This window comes from Chrysemys picta, chromosome 3 (genome assembly GCF_011386835.1).
Source record: "Chrysemys picta bellii isolate R12L10 chromosome 3, ASM1138683v2, whole genome shotgun sequence".
NCBI lineage: Eukaryota > Metazoa > Chordata > Testudines > Emydidae > Chrysemys > Chrysemys picta.
The window spans coordinates 84,088,086-84,105,761 of NC_088793.1; the positions used below are offsets into that span (position 1 = coordinate 84,088,086).

Below are 17,676 nucleotides of genomic sequence, written 5' to 3' on the forward strand. Positions count from 1 at the left end.
GGGGGTGGGAGGTAATAGGTGCCTATATAAGAAAAAGTCCCCAAAAAACAGGACTGTCCCTTTAAAAACAGGACAGATGGTCACCCTACTATAAATCAGATATACTGGACCTGGAGGTGCAGTTTAGAACATGTGGTAGAATAGAATTCCCCCAGTGTCTTTAAAAATTAAAATTTATTTAAAACATATGTTGAACGTCTCTCACCACCCACTCAAGTCCTCCAAAATGCAAGTGTTCCTCGCCCCTGGTATTTTCTTCCTTGTCCTCTAGGACTCAACAACACAACAGCCGTCCTTGGTAGGTGAGTTGGACATGCCAGCTGGACAGAACTTTTCCTGAGCATACCCATAAGACTTTGTACATTTTTTTCCTAATTTTGCCTGAGAGTCAGGAGTTTCTGAATGTGAAAGAGGAATCCAAGAAGATAAATACTGTGCGTGAAATCCTGGTCCCAGTGAAGTCAGTGGAGCCAGGATTTCACTGCATGTGTATATAACACTGGTCTACAATTTTTGAGAAGTTGTCTGCTTCAGAGATAAAATGTGCTATTTATTATGTATTTTGATGTGCTGAATTCAAATATGACAATTAAAACAACTGATTGGCTACTGTTTCTAAGATATTTAAGTTTTTACATTTTATGTCTATGTATATGGTGTAGATAGTAGAGTTTTAATCATAAATTGTAAACCTAGGTCTTTTCATGTGTTTATGGTTGCTTTACATGATAATATTTCACCTGTCCTGTTTATGTAACACTTTAAAAATCAGTAAAAGGGTTATATCAATAAAATTTATTATGTACATAGTTTAGTCCTATTCAGGGTCTACTCGGCGCTTCTTGGCTTGTCTCTTGTATTCATTAAATGGAGCATCTCTTGTCACTGTCCAAGTCTGCAACATTGATGGGCTCCATTTGCCCTGATAGCGTTTCTCCATTGTTGCAATGTCCTGGTGAAATCGCTCGCCGTGCTCGTCGCTCACTGCTCCGCAGTTCGGTGGAAAAAAATCTAGATGAGAGTGCAAAAAATGTATCTTTAGTGACATGTTGCAACCAAGGCTTTTGTATGCCTTGAGGAGGTTTTCCACCAACAACCTGTAGTTGTCTGCCTTGTTGTTTCCGAGAAAATTTATTGCCACTAACTGGAAGGCTTTCCATGCCGTCTTTTCCTTGCCACTCAGTGCATGGTCAAATGCATCATCTTGAAGAAGTTCACGAGTCTGAGGACCAACAAAGACACCTTCCTTTATCTTAGCTTCACTTAACCTTGGAAATTTTCCACGGAGGTACTTGAAAGCTGCTTGTGTTTTGTCAATGGCCTTGACAAAGTTCTTCATCAGACCCAGCTTGATGTGTAAGGGTGGTAACAAAATCTTCCTTGATTTAACAAGTGGTGGATGCTGAACACTTTTCCTCCCAGGCTCCAATGACTGTCAGAGTGGCCAGTCTTTCTTGATGTAGTGGGGATCTCTTGCACGACTATCCCATTTGCAGAGAAAACAGCAGTACTTTGTGTATCCAGTCTGCAGACCAAGCAAGAGAGCAACAACCTTCAAATCACCACAAAGCTGCCACTGATGTTGATCATAGTTTATGCACCTCAAAAGTTGTTTCATGTTGTACTTGATGAGGTTTCCTTCATATGGACTGCATGACCAACTGGAATTGATGGCAAAACATTGCCATTATGCAGTAAAACAGCTTTAAGACTCGTCTTTGATGAATCAATGAACAGTCTCCACTCATCTGGATCGTGAACGATGTTGAGGGCTGCCATCACACCATCAATGTTGTTGCAGCATATGTGTGGGGGCCACCTCTTGTTCTGATCTCCAATTTTGCAGCCAAAATAAAGGTGATAGGCTTTCTTAACCATAGTGGTTATACTGCGCTTTTGTGATGCAAAAGTCATTTCACCACAAACATAGCAGAAGTTATCTGCACTGTTCACACAAGTACGAGGCATCTATGCTCACTTTAGCTAAACAGAAATGTGTCCCTTTGCAAAATCAAACACTGACAAATAAGAGAGCACGACACTGTATGATTTCTAGAGCTGATATAGGGCAATTTGTTCAGCAGAGTGATGTAAGCTTCGTTATGATTGAATCATCCATGAGTTCTAAGAATAACTTGATGCAATTCATATCATGTATGACGCAATACCAGCTTCAGAGTGCATCATTCATTGTTTTGCCTAAAAAGCAAGTACTGTCCAAACCCAGTCATAGATTTATTCATAGATCCAGTCAAAGATGTATTTTAGTCATTTCTGGTTTAAACTGAGATCCCTTCCCTTTATAACTCACTTATCCTCCGCCATTCCCAAGTCAAGGATCTTATACTGACCCAATAGCATATCTTGAAAAATAGAGCCAATCAACAATTTTAAGCATCATTTTCGTTCTCAGTGACCCAGAATTAGTAAAGTTAGACTACATTTATTTCAGAAGCATTTTGGCTGTAGAGCAGTGTAATTTAAAAATCAGTACTGCTAGGTAGCAAAGCGAGGCCCCTGTATGGTAAGAACAGCTCCATTTCTACATTTTGGACCCTGGAGGGAAGAAGACGATGCTAATTGCAAGAGAAACTAGTTGACTGTTTTGTACTGTGTTTAAAATGAAGGGGAAATAACACTGATTGAAAGACCTATTTTGGCTTCCTCAAGATTATTTTTTTCAATCTGTTCCTGTGCATTGTATGATACATATTTTGGATCTCACATAAATTAGTACCTTTATTTACTAAGAATTTTAGTCTTAGAGTATTAACTGTGAAGTTGCCTCTTGCATTGTGACCCACTGGCAACAGTTTTCTTTCTTCTGTGAAGACTCCTTGCCATGCAGGACACTGATAATAGTTTTTTGTACAAAATAGTGACCTGTCAGGAAGTGTATAAAATAGGGCACTGAGGGAGCCTAATATAGAGGTAGTCAGAGCATAAATCAACACTTCTGTCTGCTTGCAACAGTAAAGGCCAATGTAGAGAAATGTTTCGTACATGGTAAAATGAGGCTTATAATAGCCAATTTTTGCCGGTTTTTCATGCGAACAATAAAAAGCATATCCCTGACACAAAGGCAACCCCCTACCAAATTTTTAAGTCCAGCTCCAAAGCATGGGGACACTAGAGCCTCTTAAAAAAAAACTATTGTAAGATATATTTTTTTAACACAAGCAATGTATTTATCCCTGATTTCATTGTTAGAAACAACTGAACAATTTTTGCTAAAACTAAAAAAAAAATTAAAAATATTACACTTCAGCAGCTGCCAGCATGGGAAACTTTAGCTGTTGAAGTTTGGCATCGTTATAAGTAAGTGGAAACAGGGTTTTATAATGGGAAGTGTTGCGCAACCTTAAGTATAGGTCGTGCTACTAGTGCCGTCTATAATTTACAGTTTTATTTATGAGTAGTCCTGTTGCTTTACTTATGAAAATGTGTAGTTGCTTGAGTAGTCGTATCCATTTCATTGGAACTACTTGTATAAGTAACAAGGTGGATAAAAAACAATGATTTAAAAAAATTTTTATTTAAGTAGGATTTTTGATTTAATTACAGGTTTATATTTTAAAAACAAAGCAATTTATAATTAAAACTGAAATTTTGACAACCTATGGTAAGGCCTAAATTTATTATCATCTATTAAAATAAATTAATTAGAGAATAATAATATTAAGCAGTACATCTTTGTTGCCAATTTTTTTTTAAAAACAGACCACTGAACAGGGGAAGTCACTGGTCAAGCACCTGTAACCAGGGTTTATTGAAGTGCTAAACCAGCTTTTCACAGCAGTAGCCTCTTTTGCAGGTGCAAAGAGAATAGATTTTTTTTTATTTTATTTTAGACTATTAAACTAGTTCAGCTCAATTCAAATTTAGGAAATCAGTGGGGAGTTGAAAAAGCAGGAAAGCCTGTTTTCCGATTCCAATATATGAATAAAAACCAGGTGTGAGAGGATGAGATCTACTAGTTATAAAATCTTGAAGGGCATGGTGACCAGAAGCAATTAGTTCTGTTCACTAACTACAGATAATACTTCCTTTGTTTAATAATGTAGTTCGTTTTAAATGCAAAACATGTTTTGATATGTTTTTGATAAACTTTTTTCTTATGAATCCAGAAAGGTAGTTTTATTTAACTCATACATAAATTAAAATACTGTTTTTTGTGCTTTTTAATTGAATTGTAATTTCTGTCCAAATAGAGCATGACATAAATCACAAGTAAAAAAAAAATCATCTAGTAAATAAGAAATATATAATTCACAATTTTCTAACATAATAGAAAGTTTAAAAATTAAAAAAACAAGTAAATGTACATTGTATAATTGCTGAAATAAATGTGTATGGATATAGTGTATTCTCCTGGTTAGCAAAAAGAAGCACCAAATCTAGTGTAAAAGCTATATTTATATTACAAATCAACATGTTTTTATGGTTACCAACTAATGAGAATCAGCTTTTCTTTAGAAAATAACTAAAAAGTACAAATGCAAAAGAACATTAAAATGGATACAGTACATCAAGGTTTCCTGTTTGCTGATTTAAATCATGATGTTAACGTCGCTTTGATTTCAATCAAACCACCCTGGGAAGTAAGGATTGTTTGTTTGTATAAAGGATGCAGGATCAGGCTGTAAATATGCAGACTTAAATTTCTATTTTGCTGCAGCCCTTCGCTAAACAGTGAAAATCATCTAGGATAGTACTTCAGTACTCACAGCCCATGATGCTGCAGAGCAGTGGTTAAACTATTGAGCAGTTCAGACAAAGTCTTAGAATCCTATTCCTTGTCCGCTTTGTGACAGATGGGAGTGGATTAATCAGAGTTTCCTCCAACCTTCCATAATTCTGGGATACATTTGTTAGTGAAGGGACAAGTAAAAACGGACTTAAAAACAACAGGTTATAAGCTGAACTGCAGAAGAGCTCCATTTGCCACCCTCTTGCCTTAGCAAGGTCATAGGCAGCTGTCTTTGCTATTTTACCAAGTTAGTGAAAAGGACAAGTGAGACTGGCAAGGCTTTGAAAGAGAGAAATCTACATAAATGGCAACTTGTGTCAATTTGTAGTGACAGGGCCAAATGTGGCCTTAATGTAAGTGGGTGCCACAGTGAAGTCAGCAGACTTTGTCTCATAAAAGCCCCCACCTGCTTCGTCTGCTAGGGTGTGTATTCACTGCAGAGTTACCTGGGTTCTTACTTTAGTGCAGGGCTCTTACTTTAGTGCAGCGCTCCCCTCCCCCCCGCCCCCCCGGCCCCCAGTCCCACACACTAACCTTTTACCTGGGTTTTAAACATCAAAGCCTAAAAAGGTGACAAAATATGTTACATGTAACAATTGTTCTAATATCAATGGTGAGGGTTTTGTTTTCAAAAACAATTGGTGGGAAGAAAGAGTGAGAGAAAGGTCTTTCTTTGATAATATACGAAGTATAAAGATATAGAGCCCATAGCCAATGCACAATCCAAACCTGCCTTTAGCACATGGCCTTTTAGTTTGCATATTTGGAATAGGAAATAGGAGATTTTTCCTGGCAACTTCCTGTTTTCCTGAACTCTTCAATCTCTCCTCATACCTTTATGCACTTTCTTGAATAGACTTGGTAAATACTATACATATGCATGAAAAACTGACGGCAGTTTTTTGAGATAGGAAATACAGAGAGAGAGAGATTTAGTCTGATCACTTGTCTAAAACTGCAAGGTGATCCTTAAATATGCAGCAATATAACCCATGTATTTGGGTACAAAATTTGTTCCTTTCTTTCTTAGGGCCCGACCCAACTCCTATTAGGCCATGGTTACACTAGAGAGTTTTCAGCGGTGCTGAAAATGAAGCGCTGTCTCCATCGGCACTTATATTGGTGAAATTTATGTCGCTCAGGGTGGTGGTTTATTTACAATCCTGAGTGACAAATTATGCCGACATAAACTGTAGTGTAGACAGGACTTAGTGTCAAGATTCTCATTGACTATATTGGGAGTTGGATCAAATTATTTAATGGTAAGATCAACCTTTTTTTTTTTTACAGATGTTTGCACAGAGCTTGCATGTTTTAAATTCCTTGTTTTGAATCTTTATGTACCTGTAACTTCATTCAGATGAAATAATGTGCATGAGCACATGCACAGGTGTATACACAATTCAAAGTCAAAGCTGTTGTCCCTCCCCCCCAAGGTGAAATATGTATTTTATTCGCTGTCAGTGCTCTCAAGGCCACTCTAGTGGCTCCATAGGCTAAAGGGTTCACTTGTACTAACTGCTGTACTTCAGATACTGTGCTTCAGTGCTCCAGACTATTGATAACAGCTGTTTAATCACATCTCTGGGTCATGATGTACTGGGATTTTCTGAGTGACTGTGACCTTGGGGGAAGGGGAGGGAATTAGACTGGATGTAATGTTTCCAAGAATTGGAGACACCCTGTGCCATTGAGCTAGAACACATTGCTGGATCAATGACTAGCATTGGTGGGATTTTGCTGTAGGGGAATCTTACAGCTGCATCACAATCTTGTTATGAATGGGTGACTGTTAATTGAGGTGTTTTAATGCAATATGGAGTCAGATATTTGCGCTGGGGAGGGAACTTAAACAGTAGATGATTTCTGCTAAGTATTTTCTTCGCAGTATTATAATGCATATTCTAAAAGTTTTGTGCCATTTATATTTTTAGAAAAATATCATTGGGTCATCTGGAAATATAAATTTGGGATCTTGAAGCAAGCTAATTTGGGGTAATTTTAATCTACTATATTGTAGACGTCCTTCACTTTTGATTCGAAGATGTTTTTAATGTTTGGTTTTGTAGTTTTGTACCATACACGTTTAAACTAAAGGAGGGGGAAAACGAACTTAAAAATAAAATAAAAGGAAGTTTTAGAAAATGCAGAATCTAACAGTAACATCTTGTATAGAATTATAATGAAAATTATTAGACTCACTTCACATGAATGTGTTCCGAGGGCCATGGTGACACCAATAACCAATGCACATACTCTTGTCTTTTGGTAATGTGTGGGTGAATTTTTATCCTCTTAAAAATGAGGGACTAATAGTATTTTTGTGAACCAATCTATTACAAAGCAGGCCCTTTGCAAGTTTTTCTACACAAGTTTTGCCAGTGTACCTCAATTAGGGTGACCAGATGTCCTGATTTTATAGGGATAGTCCCGGTTTTGGGGGCTTTTTCTTATATAGGCATCTATTATCCCCAACCCCCTGTCCCGATTTTTTTACACTTGCTATCTGGTCACCCTAACCTCAATCTTTTATCTGCAGCACCATGTTCTACCCAGTCATTGGCCTCTCACGAGTAGACTGCTAATCATGTCACATTGTGTGGTCATTTTGTAATGTACTAGGAAGACAGTACTAAGCTACTTTTAATTTATGACCTAACAATTAGGCTGCGAACTACTGCATTGATCGCTATGCACTATTAACTTTTCATGGTGCATGTTTTTATAGTTGCACATGTTCATTTTTTGCAGGTATATTGTGGAAATCTGACAGGTCTATTAAGATGAGGTATTGTTTACATTAGCACTTACTTTTGTAGTTTCTGAAGTCACAAGAAATCCCCTATGGAATTATACTCCCATAATTCACAGTTGTCTGTTGTTTATTCTGTATGTAATTGACTGTCAAAACATAGTATTTAATTCAGGCGCTAGTGGGATTTTCCTCAGAATGTCTATGTAGTATTAAGCCAGTCAGGAGATACAAATGTAAATATGTTTACATAGAAATGAGGAATGCATGAAAGCTGGCATTGCTTAAGCAGCCAAAAGCGGCATGATTAGATGCTGGAGGGACACTGAAAATGTAGGTTGCCTAAGTATGCCTCCAGAAGTAAATCCCAACAAGCAGTGCTTAAAATATTTTCCTTTCTAATATACTATGTACTATGGCTATTTATACAAGAGGGTCAAAAAGAGCACAGGATTGGTTTTGATAATAAAGCAGGCAGATGTTTCATTAAAAGGCTATCTTTTTTCTCTGACAGTGAAACCTAAGGATTTTAAAATTGTTTTTAGATAATTTATTGGATATAATCGTGTAGCCGTGGGCTTTAAGCAAATACTTAAACCATCTCTACTTTTCTCTTTGTGCTTAGAGAAATGTAGTCTGTATCTAAACTGGCCTTTGTTTTCAGTTTTCCTGAGCAGTAGCATTGTAGCCAACAATAACTGGGAGATCTCTGACGTATGTGTTTCATAACCGAAAGTTAGGCATTCTTCACAAGCTATCATATTTAGTGCTGTGTGTACGGGCGGGCACACACACACACAGAGAACATTGTTTACTTCCTCTGTAAGTACTGGGACATTCAGTACTAAGAAGTATGATATGCTTGCACAAACACTGGGGCCAGATTTATCTCTCAATCCTATCTTTCCTTTCCAGTCTTGGAAAGTGATTAATCTGCAATACACAGTTTGTTCTTGGATTGCAGTGCATTAGTCTCTAATCATTTACAGTTTTACAAAACTCAAGAACTAAGTTAAAGGAACATTTCTGTCACTTATCCAAGACTGTGGGCTGAGGCTTTAGTAGTAACTAAAATTTGAGAAGCAGGAAATTCTGCTATAGACCTTTCTGTGACTTTAAAGCTGTTTTATTTTTCTTTGGATTGTTTGCATATACTTTGAGGGGTCCTTTTTTATATACTTTTTGATAATGAAAAGATTCACATTTAAGCTGCAGATAAATTATTTCTGCCGTAATACCTAAATGAAGCCAATGTGTCCCTGGAGAATACTGTGTAGATATTAAAACACAATCCAGTTACTAGGATGTACCCACAGGTAGTTTGTGTGTGTTTTAATAACTTATATTTTCCAGACTTCACACCATGTATTGAAATTTATTCCAGTTAAAAAATGTTAACCTATTCAGCTATAAATATAACCACATTTGTGCAACGTCAAAGATCTGACACAACCAGAAAATCAAAGAAATTGAAAGTTGAACCAGAAAACTCATACTGTCTCAGTGGTATTAATGCCTTCCATTGTGTCTTTTGTGTTTGTTTTAAATTCTGGTGTGGTGTGGGGAGAGGGGGAGGGAGGGAAGGTTTACAAAGCAGAGTCAACATGCTATGGATTGAGATTAGAGCATCAGATGGGATTTTGAGTTTTAACTGTGAATTTCTATGTTGTAAACCAATAGTTTTTCGTAAATTGTTAATGGCATGCAGACAACTCTGTTTTTGCAATAATTTTGCACCACTTTCCTACAGCCGAGAGAGATTTTTGTTACTTAACTTTGTAGAGTTGTCATGCAGAGTCTTTAATGATAAAGTCCAATGGAATTTACATGCAAGGAAAAGGAGAATTAAGGATCATGTAAAGTAGTTGCTTTTAGGGAGATTACAAACTTGTTTCTGTAAACATTGAGTTGGGAGTATATTTGTACACACGTGTATCCTGCTGTATTTGATGGATTCAGTCCAAGAAGAGTGGGAGATAGCATCAGGTGGTTTGAGAAGGATATTGGCTTGATCCTGTGAAGTGCACGTACCTTCCATTGCTGTGGTGTTTAGCACTTTGCTGGATTGTGTTCTGTTAGCGTATTGGTACAGTAATACTAATATTCAGCAGTTATATAAGTAGCAATTGTGAATTGGCTCCTAATGTGGGTATTGGTGTAGTGAATATTTAGAGATAGTCAGCTGTATCAGAGAAACATTTCAGCTGCACTAGCCACTGCATGCCTCTTCAGGTGCATCTACACTGCATACTCCTTTCAGTGGTATGTAGAGTACATACCCGCATAGCTTCCTCCTCCCGCCCGAACGGGTATAAACAGCAGTGTAGCCGGTGAGGCACAGTTTAGGCCAGTGGAGTGAAGACATGCCCGAAGATGTAGGTGTATACGTGAGTATATACCCTGCATGCTCTCTACTTGCCCAAACCATGCCTCCCCATCTACCCTGCTGTTTTTAGCTGTGTATTGTCCTGCTGCTGGAGCCTTCCCCCGCCGCAGTAAAAGTCTCCGGCAGAGGGGGCAGCAGAGAAAGGTTCTGCCAGCTCCCCGCTGCTGGAGCTGGAAGTGAAAGGTGGCCAGAGCCTTTCCTCGCTGCAGTGAAAAGCTCTGGCAACAGAGAGTAGCTGAAGTTTTTCCCCACTGTCTCCCCCCACACGCCAGAGCCTTTCCCTGGCACAGGTAGCTGCACACCGCAGTGTGGATGCAGTAGGCTTTACACTGCAGCGTGTAGCTTCACATACCCTACACACTGTCAGTATAAATGCAGCCTTCCCATTCAGCTGTGTTCACTCTATATCACATTAGAACTTGGTCCAAACCTCTGTCTCCTGATCATACCTTTTGAGCACTCAGTAGAAGGCATTCAGCAGGACCACAGGGTCTCAGCATCAAGGTAGGGAAGGAGAGTTTAGAGTCTGAGTTCCTAAAGCCTGAAGTGCCAGAACTGGTACAGACACCAGTGGCGGGGAAACATTTCTGTACTGTACGTAGGATCATTATGGCCTATAATCCAGTAGTAGATTGCATTTTGTTTTTGGGAACCATTACATGTTACATTAACTTCTTTTGTGGTACACAGATGGAATCTGTCATTTAAGCCTCCTGCCCCCCCACACCCCCTTTGGCATTCATAGCTGTCAAAGAGTGTGTACTCCTCTTTCCAGAAACAATAAATTGATATTCTTTGGTTTCAGGCAGAGATAAGAAGCAGCACTGCACACAGTGGCTTTGTTGGTTTACACTGGGATTTGCTCCAATGCAGCTACACCAGCTGCTGGCCATCGATTAGATTAATAAGTTAATAGTCATAGATTCCAAAACCAGAAGGGACCATTCTGATTATCTAGTCGAACCTTCTGTATAGCACAGGTTATAGAACTTCCCCCAAAATAATTCCTAGAGCAGATCTTTTAGAAAAACATCCAATCTTGATGTAAAAATTGCCAGTGATGGAGAATCCACCAGGACCCTTGGTAAATTATTCCAATGGTTAATTAACCTCTCTGTAAACAAACAAACAAAAAAGTCACTTTGTTTCCAGTCTGAATTTGTCTAGTTTAGACTTCTAGCCATTGGATCGTGTTACTGTAATCAGGTCAAATCTCCAGTGTAGACACATCTGAGACACCCAATAAATTATCCAGCAACTCCAAAGAAGACCAGAGTTGTCATTCCTGATATTTCTAAATTAAACAGGGAGGAAAAAACTTTCAAATGCCTTTTTTTCTTTCTCCAACATAAAGAAGCAAAAATGACTCAAGCCTAATTTTTAAAAAATGATTTATAGGTCACCCTTAAGGAAATTTGTTATTACATTATAAATGTCTAACTAGATTAAAATTTAATTATGAAAGCTTCATGTCATATTAAAAGTTAGTTCTTTCCTGAAAGGTGCTGAGCACCTTCTAAAGGTTGCAGAATGGGGCTGAGATTGAGGAAATGAAATCATAAATGGGGGAAAGTTACTTTAATTATAAATAGCTGTGGTAGGAAAGTAAATGTTTGTGTGTGTGATAGTACAGTACCTACTATGTGTATTTTAAGAGAACCAGAGAATAGCAGCTGCACTGAAATGCTTGACAGTAAAGTCCAATATATTCTAGAATAAAAAAAATCCCTGCAGACACTGGAATTCTCATCTGAAACCTATATGGTGTGCAGCACAGACTGTTCTGTACTATGAAGTGAAGATTGCAAGTGAGTCTGAGAACATGAAGCTCTGGTAACATGATACCTCCCACACATACGGTTATGTGCATTTCTAGCCCCCCCAAAACTCCTCAAGAATTCGAAGAAGTTGGTAGTTCTGCTTCACCCCTGCATAAGTGGGGGTTATAATTTATAAAGCTTTTTGCTGTGTTGGTCCCAGGGTATGAGAGACACAAGGTGGGTGAGGTATTATCTTTTATTGGACCAACTTCTGTTGGTGAGAGAGACCAAGAAGAAGAGCTCTGAAGAAGAGCTCTGTGGAGCTCAAAAGCTTGTCTCTTTTACTAACAGAAGTTGGTCCACTAAAAGATATTAACTCACCCACCTTGAGTCTCATAAAGCTTTGTTGTTTTACTCCTAATGTTCCTGTTGAATTTTAGATTTATAGAACCAGGAGACACCAAAGCTACAGGCACAAAAAATAGAGTTCTTACTACATTGTGAGGTCAAAAAGGATCAGAACCTAAATTAAAGTTTTGCCTGAAGTTCAGGTTTCGGTCACAAATTCAGGAAGTTGTACATGAAAATCTGCCTGGACACCGTTTCCTCCATCAGTGTTCTTCAGCTAAAAATAATACCTTGAGCGATGGCCACGAATAATAGCATGGGTTAACTTCTTGTCTTAAATCTAATTAAATTGTTACAACTTGTCAAAGTAGAGGAAAAGGATAAAGGTAATAACATGAATGCAATTGAGGGATGTACAGCTTGCAGTGTTCAATCAGAGTTTTTGGAACAGCACCCAATGCTGAATTGTACTCTAATTATTTAACTGGTAAAATTAAAAGAATGTGGATCTAGAGAACTTTTAGGGTATTTCTTTTTTAAAATAAAAGGTGGAAATCCATGTCTGATTGAAAACCCCATTGACTTTAGTAGAGTCACACCAGGGGTGGAATTGGTCTGTAATGTTTAAATGCAGAACAAAGGGATTTTCACTTGACATAAACTTTATTTTAAAGAAACTGTAGAATATATTAAAAAAAATTTGGTCAGTCATTTTACATTTGGTGCAAGATGCCTTCTCAGCTTCATGTTCTCTAGTTACTGTCTTATTCTAGCATGCTGTTCAATGATCAGTGATTGCAAGCAAGCCTAACTTTTCACTGTAATTTTTAAGAGGAGTACTTGCCAGTAAAATAAAGTTACACAGTGGACAAAGTAACATGCTAAAGTTGGCAAGGGAAACTTTTTATATTGTCGACCCAAAGTTATTGAGTTCTTTGAAAACAGGATGGAGGAAGAGTGGTGCATGTGTTTGTCCTTTGAACAATAACTAAGGACAGTATCCTAGTGTGATAGTGTTTATCACACCTGTTTTAGTTTCTGTTAACACAGAGAAGAGTTTAAGATATTTTGGTACTAGGATTTGTCAGCTACAGCTGGGGCCTCTTAGCAGTATTCACCATTTGCTATGGATTTGAGAGGCCATCTGAGAAGCCATTTAAAGCAGCACATTTCCTAAGAGAGCTCTGATCATGGTCAGTGAAAGCAGTAATCTCAGAGACCTAAGGGGATAACAACAGTCAATAACATGGGTGCCAGTCTTTAAGCTTAATCATGACATATTTAGGATTGAGACAGGGTTATTTTTTGTGTGTGTCTGTGTTGGAGAAAAAATGGATGTGTGCTAAATAGATATTGCAATGAAGTTAGCCTATATGTGTGATAAGTAATGTATACCACAATGAAATTAAGATAGATGTGTGATAAGAAATATATATTGCAATGAAATTAGACTTCACAAAAAAATGGAGAGACAGCTTTATTGTTCTTGTGATAATGATGCAATGCCATTGACACACTGGTAAAGGCTAGCACATTCTATGATAGCATATCACATGTACATATGTAACCAAACAAGTGTGGCATGAGCTACAAGCTTTGTATAGTTGGAAGGTTTTACTTGGAGGAGATATTTGTACATAACAGCTTCAAAATGTTTTTCAGGTTGCATTCAGTTTTGATGGAAAAATGTTTGTAAAGACAGAAATTTGGGACCTAGTCCTGCAAAGTGTCTCAAGTGTCTACACCCTCAAATACCATGGTGGTCAATGAATTGGTAAAATGTCATTCCTTGTTTTGTAAAATATTTTTGATCCGGACAGACATTTTTATATAGTTAGACAAGATTTCAGATATGCCTTTCTTCAGAGCAGTCCATGAGGAGGAAATGATTGTATCAAGTTAAGATGTAGTTATTACATCCATGTTTGTAATTTCTCCCAAATCTCTTGAGCATTTGGTGCCTTTTTAAGAGTGTCTGCTGTGAACTTTCATTGGTACAGATTTTTTTTCCTATTCTAACTTCTGATTTCCTTGTGTGCTACTATACTTGAGGGGTGGGATAACAAAAAGGCCCTTCCGTTAAGTAATACATAGAAAATAGAAATCTAGTGTGCTTTTTAATTGTTTACTGAATGAATTTTTGAAGTTGTGTGCTGCTTTCCAAAAGTAGAATGGAGTATAAAAAAAAAAATTTTAAAACCAAAGAACGTTTGAAACTAAAAGCTTAAGCGCAAGAGAGTAAAAATGAACCACTGCTTTTTTAATGGAATTAAGTATTTATTGGGCAGCAGGAAGAGAGTTTTGGAACCGTGTGTGTGTGGGGTGTTTGTTTTAGAGATAAATGGATAGCAAATACTTTTCAGTACATACAGAAAATATGGAGTAGGTTTGTGCAAAAACACGTTTTATAGAAGTTTTAGTACTGGAGAAAGTTGCTAGATTGAGTGCACAGGAAATTGAAATACTTATTTGCAGAATATGCAGAACAAAGGCAAACCACTTGACATTGTTCTGCCCCTAGTCCTCAACTTTTATCTGAATGAATCATTTCTAGGAATGTAGGTAATTTAATCTCCATGCTCCATTCAGTCCTCAGTCTCTTTGCTACAGGTTCCATTTACTGCCCAGTTGTATTGAGTTTTGGGACAAGGATGCCTGTCTATCTTATATCTAAAGCTCTTGCTACCTTGGAATCCACTGGAAACTGGATTAAAACAACCAAGTCATTTTTCACAGGCTTCTGAACAGCTATCAGACAGTGACTAGGAGCAACCTGCCAGGATTTCATCTGATGCTCTAGAAATGAAAAACTCTATTCCATTATCAATTCCATCTCCTGACTCTAAACTTTGCAGTGAGGTTCTGAACAAAAAGATCATCTTTCTTTCTTTCTTTTTTTTTTTTTTTTTTGAGGTCTGCAGAGCTACGCAGAAGGTGCAACATTAGATTTGGTTGAATTTGGTTTATATTTGTTTTTGTGACGAAATTTGTTGCATAAGAGTTCTTTGAGATTCCTTTTCAGTTTCCCACATGACTAGCTTAAAGAAGGTTGGTGTACAGTAAGAGCCAGCTGTTTTTCCCCTTCTTCTTAACTGCTCGGGCCATGCTGCTCTTGTTCTTACTGCCTCCTCCATCTCTAAAAATACATAAAGCAAATCTGAGCTGTGCTGCATTGGCTGTTTTCCATAGGCTTCTGGTCGTTCCCTCCCCCTCACCTCATTGGCCAACTGGTTTTAGCTTGGCTCAGCTGACTGGGAGTTAATATAGGTCAGTATAGCAATGTGGAATTGACTAGCTGTTCTCATTCCCAAATCCAGCTTTGTTTAATCTGGCATGTTTCCAGCTCTTTCTAAATACTACTCTACACTTAGAGCCTATGTGGCATGACAAGATTGAGCCACAGAGGGACAAAGTTTAAATTTTTTGTGTCTTTTTTATTTAAATAAGTAACATTAGAAACAAATTAAAACCACTGTTCAGAAATATTTATAAAGCTCCTTAAATAAATGCAAGGCTCATATCTGTAATTGAATGGAGCTGAGACATTAGCACAATACTGTACTTTCTGAATACACAAAATGAAGACATTTTGAGGAAATCTAAGAGTTCACAACCTGATTAGCAGAGATACTGAGCACCTGCAATTTCCACTGATTTCAGGAAATCTGGGTGTTCAACACTTGTGAAAATCAGGACAATAGTTTGTACTTCAGTTTGAAGACATCAGGGGTTGGATGGATGTAATTGTAGGCAGAATTTGGTTCCTAGTAAGTAAAGCTAACAATTTTTATAAATCTTGTAGATAGATGTACTAATATTTTTATGCTAGAAACTGAGTTTTAGTAAATCAAGACTTCAGTATTTTTAATTGATTCTGAAAGATTCAGTGTGTAGTTTGAAGCTCATGTTTCTTTCAATCTCTCTTTTAGAGAACACATGTAGCATAGTATTTTGCAGGCCATCCTTGGTGTGGAATGCAAATTATTGTTTTTTGTAGCAAGTGAAGAAGAGTAAGAAGGTTTTCACTAAAACTGTCACCTCTGTGTTCTGCAATTAACCTACATTTAACAAATGACTTGAGAGGGCTGACAAAGTTTACTAAAAGTAATGTCTTTGGCTGTACAATTGCTGTGTGAAAATGCCATGACTGAATAGCTTTGATAGCCTGCATTTGTCAAACGACTATATTCAGGGAAAGGTTTTTGTCATGTGTCTTCCCATTGTTTACTGCTGTGTCCTCTCATCCACCTTCTCTATCCCTATTAATAGTGTTTTTCGTAACTCTTTTTTGCAGGGTGGATTGCTTGTAAATCATCAACTTGTCTGTTTGTACTTCAGTTATTTTCTAAAGAAAGGTGCAGTCTCATTGGTTGACATAACCATTAAATTGTACATTCTTAGTATGTTAGAAAATGGTGAATGATATATTGCTTATTTACTAGATAATTAACTTTTTTGCTCATGTCAAGTTGCATTGGGACAGTAACTGGAATTTAATTAAACACACAAAAACAGCATATAAAATTTATTTTTATTAAACAAAACAAGCCCTTAATACAATACATGACCTGTTGTGCCATATTTATAAAGCATGACCTCAAAAAATTCTGTTTCCCCATTTTTTCTTTATGTAGAAAAGCAACCTTCAATTCAAAGTTTTTGATAGATAAATATGCTGAATCAATGAGTCTCTTTTATTTAGATGTTTTAAGAGATGTTATGTTTAGGCCTTGACATATTTTGTATTAAATTCAAATTCATTTTAAGCAGGTTTATTTTTAAAAAGAAAAACTTATAATTTAAATAACTAAATAAAAATCTGATTTTTAAGTTTTTTTTTTTTCAAAACAAATCATTTATTATTATCCACCCTGCTGTTTTGTTATATGTGTAATTTTGAATGCAAGTTCTGTGGGGTAGGGTCCCTGTCTTATATGTCTGAAAAGGGCTGTGCATTCCAGTGGTGCTATCGGAACAAAGTTACCGAGGTCATTTACAGAGTCACTGTTTTGTTACTACTCTTATTTGTTTGGTGTCTTTCACAGAAAACATACTTTATTCAGGAGATAATCTGCTGATATTGAGTCTGATAAAAGAGGTTTTTCCAGTTTTGTATCATCTACTCTACATATAGTCATGGGTATTTCTGTTCATTCTAGTGGAATGGAGACAGAATTCCATTTTTCCTTTCAAAACTGAGACCTTGTCGTCACCATTCTCTTTTTCTTAAGCTTTCCCGCACTTATCACTGCCAGTGTAGCTCCATCACAAGGGTGCTAGTGTAGACAAGCTGTCAGTGTTTTAGCCAATGGGATTTAGTCTTAGCTTTAGCAAGGTTAGATGACATGCTGGTTAAAACTAGATCTTTCACTGTTGCTAGCAATGGTAGGAAATTACAAGGGGAAAAAACGGTTAGTGTAAACACATCCATAAAGCTTCTCCTGCTGGCATGTTTGCTGAACTGAGAACACGCTCCCCAGTATGTCCCTCTTCATGGAAAAGAGCAAATGTTTCCACTTCTGTTCTCCTTGGGCCTAATCCTACCCCATTGAAACCAATGGAAAGATTTCCATTGACTTCCATGGGTTTTGGAACAGGGTTTATAGGAACCTTTTACAAGGGATTCTTTTTCTCTTTTTTCCCCCTAGCATTTTGCATTTGGAATGGAGTCAGTATTTGA

The 17,676-nt window shown here is 37.4% G+C and overlaps 1 protein-coding gene and 1 long non-coding RNA gene across 6 annotated transcripts in view; both read left to right on the forward strand.

Moving 5' to 3' along the window:
* The window catches only part of FOXO3 (forkhead box O3), a 146,510-nt gene that overhangs the window by 16,493 nt on the left and 112,341 nt on the right, over positions 1-17,676 (forward strand). The gene's annotated exons all lie outside the window — the stretch shown is intronic.
* Positions 1-17,676, forward strand: part of LOC135982630 (uncharacterized) — an 83,410-nt gene that overhangs the window by 14,615 nt on the left and 51,119 nt on the right. Inside the window, exon 1 of the long non-coding RNA XR_010600085.1 lies at positions 1-17,676. This exon is cut by the window's left edge and continues 14,615 nt beyond it; it is cut by the window's right edge and continues 38,010 nt beyond it. This is a non-coding gene — a long non-coding RNA (uncharacterized LOC135982630).